The following is a 7379-nucleotide window of genomic DNA, read 5'->3' on the forward strand; positions in this document are numbered from 1 at the left end:
AAAAAAGTCAGGAGGGACACCTGGGGAGTGCTCCCAGCACCAGAGCAGACCACGCAGCTCACGGTCCCAGCACCGGGGAAAACAAAGCTTCATTGCTTCTGACTGTGCAAACCAGTGGGGGTTGGGGCGGAGGAAGAAACTGCCGGTCTCTCAGCAGAGTCCGCTTGTTTAAAGGGCTCCCACCATCCTAGAACATCCACAGACCCACCCACTCTGGGAACGACAGCCAGGGCAGCAGCTGGAGGAGCACCAGTCCCATACGGGAAGTGGGAGAAGTGCCCGGAAAAGGGGCGAGTGGTGAGCAAGCAGCATTGTTCCCTCTCAGACCCTTCCCCGACACACAGCACCACAACATTGTGAAACAGCTTGCCTTCTACTGTCGAGAAAACTTAAGGCTCCACCTCTTACAACGTAACGGGAGCGACAGCTCTGCCTAAGACATAAAGGCAAACAAACACAGGAGCCTGTCAAGATGAGGAGACAGAGAAGTATGTCCCAAAAGAGGGAACAGATCAAGGTTCCAGTGGGAGAAATAAGCGATGAGGAGATAGCCAACCTAGCAGACGCATATTCAAAACACTGGCGATAAAGATGCTCACAGGCTTGACAGATATGCTTGAGTACGGCAAACGCATAAGGGAAGAAGTGAGGGTTATACTAAGTGAAACGATGGAAAAGTCACACAAAACCAATGGTAAAGGGAAGAAAACCGAGGCTCAAATCAATAATTTGGAACATAAGGGGGAAAACAACAGTCAACCAGTACATAATGAGGAAACAAGAACTGAAAAAATGAGGAGAGGCTTGGGAACGTCTAGGACAACTTTAAACATGCCAACATCCAAACCATAAGGGTGCCAGAAGGAGAAGAGGAAGAGTAAGAAATTAAAAGCTTGTATGTTAAAATAATGAAAGAAAACTCTCCATATTTGGTGAAGGAAATAAGACATACAAGTCCAGGAAGCACAGAGAGTCCAAAAAAAGCTAGACCGAAAGAGGACCACACCAAGACACATCATAATTAAAATGCCAAATGTTCAAGTTAAAGAGAGAATCTTAAAAGCAGCAAGAGAAAAGCACAGAGTTATCGACAAAGGGGTGCCTGTACGATTATCAACTGATTTCTCAAAAGACACTTTGCAGGCAAGAAGGGACTGGCAAGAAGTATTCAAGGTGATGAAAAGCAAGGACTTACAACCAAGATTACTCTATCCAGCAAAGCTATCGTTTAGAATGGGAGGGCAGATAAAGTGCTTCCCAGACAAGGTAAAGCTAAAGGACTTCATCATCACCAAGCCATTATTAAATGAAATGTTAAAGGGACTTACTTAAGAAAAAGAAGATCAAAACTATGAACACTAAAATGACAACAAACTCACAACTATCAACAACTGAATCTAAAAAATAAAAACAAAATTCAACTAAGCAAACCAGAATAGGAACAGAATCATAGGTATGGGGATCATTTGGAGCGTTATCAGCTGGGAGGGGGGAGGGGGAGAAATGGGGAAATGGTGCAGGGATTAAAACGCACAATTGGTAAATACAAAATAGACAGAGGCAAGAATAATATAGGAAAGGGTGAAGCCAAAGAACATATATGCATGACCCATGGACATGAACTAAGGGGGGTGGCATTGCTGGAGGGAAGGGGGGTACTGGGCAAAGGGGAACAAAGGAGAAAAAATTGAAACTACTGAAACAAAATAATCAATAAAATATACTTTAAAAAAAGTGTTTAATAGACCTTGACACAGACTGGTCACTGTGCCCTCTATATTGATATCTATAATCAGTTAATTGTCAACTGTAATCCAGGTGCCTAAAAGCTATTGATGATTTATGACTTTTGACCTTGTATCTCCCATATCTACCCTTCTCAATAAAAAGCATGAGGGAAAGAGGTCTTGTGCTTTCTCCACTAGAGGGAATAGCTGCCTCCTTTTCCCCCAAAACAAAATACAGTGTCCTGGATACATTTGTTTGACTGTGGTCATGAAAACTCTGCTGGACAGAGTAGTTTTCAACCGAGCCAGGGCTTTGGAGGCAGCTCCGCCTCATCTGGTGCCTAAAAGTGGGGCAGGTCAGCCTCATACCAATATTTTAGCTTTAAAATTGAACTAAAACATTTAATAAATGTCATAACGGGATAGCCTTGTTTTCCAGGTAAACAGGCAAAAATAAAAATAAAAGACTTAATTTTAAAAACAGAAGGCTTCTCCCACTATTCCTTCAATGTCATAAGCTCACTTTTCCTATGTTTTTGCTATAAGCACAAAAATCATACTTGGGAAAGTGTCTAACAATGATGGGTGGTAGTTTTCACTTAGAAATTCATAGAAAAAAGAAGAAAAAGAAGAAGAAACCCAAAGCAACATTATATACAAAAGGAAATATGTCTTCTCATCAGATTTCCATTAAGGTCATATACAATCCATTAAGATAAAGTTTTAATTGCACATTCATAACCTTTAGGCATTTATAAGAGAGATAACTTTAAGTGGGCCATTCTATGTGACTTTGCCTACAATCAATCTTTTCTTTTTTTTACTATATATTCCTCATAGGTATGTTTTTAAGAAAAAAGCTCACATTTTTATAAATGCACGAAGATATTATGTTGCCCCTGATAACATGATAGCTTTCAATGGTGCTTACAGAATGTGAAGGACATAAGATCTTGGTAGTCTATATTTTTATGCTTCATAATAAATATTAGAAGCACAACTATAAAATTTCTATCCCAAGTCAAATGTCAACAAATATTAAAGGAAAGGGGTGGCTATTATATTTCAGGGCTCTGGTCTTCAATAGCATGTATTACACATTTTACTCATATGGTCCTATTTTAAATTAGTGGCAAAGGCTTAAAGTCTGACATACAAATAGTGATGTAATTTGGCTATTTCTTAAACTCCTTCACATTAGAAATAATAGCAGAATATACTAAAACAGTTGTAAACAATTTGCCTGGAAAGCAAACCAGAAATATATAGGTATTAAAGGTGTATAGGGTTTTTAAACTTAATGGGAAAAATGCAATTTGAAAAAGTATACATTGAGCACCAGAGTCTGTATCAGTAAATTTGTTAATATATTGTGATCAAGAATGAGACACCATACTAAGAATGAGACAAAAATGAGACAACAGTATTCAGGCTGCTCTCCAGAGATAGGGAACTTAAATTCTAACCAAAAAAAGTATCTCTCATTTATAAGCCTGAAGATGTATCTCTGATTTCCAAAAGCAAATACATATATTTGTATGCAAAATATAAAATAAAGCTTTCATAATGATCAGTTTATTTCTACATGATCATCTGTACCTGACATTTGGTGTGGCTACAGCACAGAATGAATAGGGTGTATAGTGGAGATCACTAGCAGAGGTAATCTAAACGTTTACTTTTTTATGACTTTAGAGAAGGGGATAAAAAAGAATAAATGACAACAAAGTAGAATCTTAATGACTTCAGAGCAGAATAGCTGTTTCTGTATGATTTAGAGAACTCAATACTGTGTGTTAGCTACAGCCTTTGTTTTGAGTCTAATAGAATGTGTTTGAGAATCTGGTTCTGTCATATATTAGTCATACGATGTGGGCAAATTATACAATATTTACAAGCTATAATTTCTTCATCATTAATACAATTATATTACTATCTACCTTTCAAATTTTGTGAGGGCTAAATGAGATACTCAGTAAATATTAGGTATTTTTACCATCCCAGTATAGGAGAATATATTATTGAGATTGGTGGGCAAGTTTTTTCCCCCTTGTGACTCTTATTTCCTAGTGATTAATATTAAAATACACACTATTTTGTAAGTTACCCTGATTTTCTGAAAGTAAGAAAAACTTAGGCCTATTTTATTTCTATATATTTATCTATTATTCCAAGAAGTTCAATAGCTATTTTTCCCCACTCCTTTATAGAGTGAAAATAAAGTTTATCATAAAATATGTCATTAAGAGTAGCATTTACTTAAATGTAGTATAAAAAATAGCTATCAAAACAAAGTATGGATACAGCAATATTGTGACAAACATTCCTGCAAATTATACTAAAAATAACTGTTAATAATAGATAACTTGAGTAATATGTAATTGCTACTGATGTCATTAACTTTGAAAACAACATGGGATATTCACATGAAAGGAGACATTTCCCCCCAGCAATATTCTTTTTTATTTTTTAAAATTTATTTATTTTTGTTTATCTTATTACAGTTGTTCCCACTTAATCTCCCTTTCCCCACCAACCCCACTCTGCCCTCACCCTTCCTTAAGTCAATCCCCATATTGTTGTCTATGTCTATGGGTCATACATAAATGTTCTTTGGTTAATCCCTTCACGTCTTTCATTCTTCCCACCCCTCCCCTCCAGCATCTGTCAGTCTGCTGCATGTGTCTACGAGTTTGTTAACATTCTGTTCATCAGTTTATTGTGTTCATTAGATTCCACATTATTTATTTATTTATATTTACTTATTTTTTATCGAACTTATTGGGTATCATTATGCACTGATACTAAATCCAGATAAGGGCTATAATAAAATAAAACTCTTAAACCAATATCTCTGATGTATAAAGATGTAAATATTCTAAAAAATATTAGCAAACTGATTTACAGAATACATTACAAGAATTATACACCACAACCAAGAGGGATTTATTCCTTGGATACAAGGATGGTTCAACATACACAAATTAATAAACATGATACAGCACACTGACAGAATGAAAGATTAAAATCACATGATTAACTCAATATGCAGAAAAATTTGACCAATTGTAACATCTTTTCATGATAAAAAACCACAACAAATTGGATGTAGAGGGAACATACGTTATTATAATAAAAAGCCATATATGACAAAACCCAAAGCTAACATTATGCTCAAACTGAAACCTTTTCTTATAAGATCAGAAACAAGACAAGGATGTCCACTCTCAATACCCTTATTCAATAAGTATGAGTAATCCTAGCTAGAACAACTAGGAAAGACAAAGGAGTGAAAGGCATCCAAATCAGAAAAGAAGTAGTAAAATGGTCATTATTTGCAGGTGATATAATTTTATATATAGAAAGTCATAAAGACTCAACCAAAGAAATTAATAAAAATAATCAACAAATTAAATGAAGCTCCAGGATAAAATCCACACAGAGAAATCAGTGCATTTGTTTCTATACACTAAAAATGAAACATCAGAAAAGGAAATTTTAAAAAGCACCCCCTTAACAACAGCATAAAAAACAATAAAATACTTAGGAATAAATTTAAGTAAGAAAATGAATTATTTGTGCAAAAAAAGTACAAACTTTGCTGAAAGCAATAATAAAACCCCCAAACAAATGGAAAAAAATCCTGTTTATGAACCAGAAAAATTTACATTGTGAAAGTGTCCATACCATCCAAAGCCCTCTATACATTTAATGCAATTTCTACCAAAATTCCAATGGCATTTTTTTTCACAGAAATAAAAAAGTCCTAAAATTTATATGAATCCCAAAAAGATCCTGAATAGCCTGAGCATCATAAGGAAGAGGAGCAAAGCTAGGAGCATCACACTTCTTGAATTCAAACCATACTACAAAGCCATAGTGATCAAAACAATATAATACTGCCATAAAAATGGACACTTAGACCAATGGAACAGAATCACACCTACCACATATGGTTAACTAATATTCAACAAAGGAGCCAAAAACACCCAGTGGGGATACAATAGTCTGTTCAACAAAGGCTGTTGGGAAACTGGATAAACGTGTACAGTAAAAGAGAATTGGATCCTTGTCTAGCTACATTCACAAAAATTAACTAGAAATGGATCAAAGAATTAAACATAAGACCTGATACACTAAAACTCTTAGAATTAAACAGAAAAAAAAGGCTTTTAACACTGGTGTTGGTAATAATATTTTGTGTATGACACCCAAAGCACAAGCAACAAAAGTAAAAATCAACAAGTGGTGCTACATCAAACTAAAAAGCTTCAGCACAGCAAAAGAAACAATCAAGAAAATAAAAAAGTAACCTACATAATGGGAGAAAATATTTGCAAACCATATATTAGATATTAGGTTCACAGCCAAACTATATAAAGAACTCGCAAAACTAAATAACAACAACAACAACAACAAAAAAATCAGATTAAAAATGGGCAGAGGAACTAAACATACATTTTTTTTTCAAGAAAGATACCCAAATTGCTACAGGTACATGAAAAGGTGTGCATCATCACTAATTATCAGATAAATGCAAATCTAACCCAGAATAAGATATCTCCTCACTCCCATTAGAATAGCTATCATACAGAAGAGGTAACAAGTGTTGTTGAGGATGTGGAGGAAAGTGAACACTTGTATACTGTTATTGGGAATATCAGTTGGTGTAGCCACTATGGAAAACAGTATGGAGTTTCCTCAATAATTTAAAAATAGAACTTTTATATGACCCAGTAATTCCACTGCTTCGACTATATTCAAAGGAAATAAAAATAGGATGTTAAAGAGACACATACACTCCCATGTTTATTGCATCATTTTTCACAATGGCCAAGATATGAAAACAATCTTAGTTCTTAGCAATGGATGAGGACTATTTTATCCAGGAAAACAAACAAAAAATGTTGCTCAGGGTGAGGTTGGATGAATAGGGACGGTGGGGCCTGTGGGTCATGCTGTTTTGGGTCAAAAACTGCTGAACATTCAGCCTGGGTGTGGGCAGATGCACTTGTAAACCACCCATCATGAAATGGGCAAATGTACTGAAAGAGTCTTCAAAAAAATTATCTGAAGCTGAATGCAGCCTCTCACAACAATGCCAGCTGGTACATTGATCCAGATGGCTTCCTAGGACATTCACCCAGCGGGGGAAGCCTGTACTACAAGGAGCCCATCCTCCAGAAGATAATTCTGGGTTTTTGCTTCCCCCCATATTTTAACAAAATGCAGAACATATATAAAATTATACATATTTTTGGTTATAAAAAGAATGAAGTACTGACACATGCTACAATATGGATTAACATTGAAAGCATTATCTTAATTGAATGAACGCAGTCACAAAAGACCATGTATTATATGATTCCATTCATATTAAACATCCAGTAGAGGAAAATCTTCAGAGAGATAAAGTAATTTAGTGTTTCTTAGGGTTAGGTGGAATGGGAAGCATAGGCACGTGGTAACTACAGAGTACAGTGTTACTTTTTATGGTGATAAAAATATTCCAAATTGACTATTGTGATGGTTGCACATATCTGTGAACATACTTAAAATCATTGAATTGTCTAGTTAAATGGGTGAATTATGTCTTAATAAGGCTGTTTTAAAACACACTGGCACTGAGAATCTAATGAGATTCCTTGGCAG

This window comes from Furipterus horrens, unplaced genomic scaffold, assembly GCF_987537825.1.
Source record: "Furipterus horrens unplaced genomic scaffold, mFurHor1.1.pri manual_scaffold_17, whole genome shotgun sequence".
In the NCBI taxonomy this organism is placed as follows: domain Eukaryota; kingdom Metazoa; phylum Chordata; class Mammalia; order Chiroptera; family Furipteridae; genus Furipterus; species Furipterus horrens.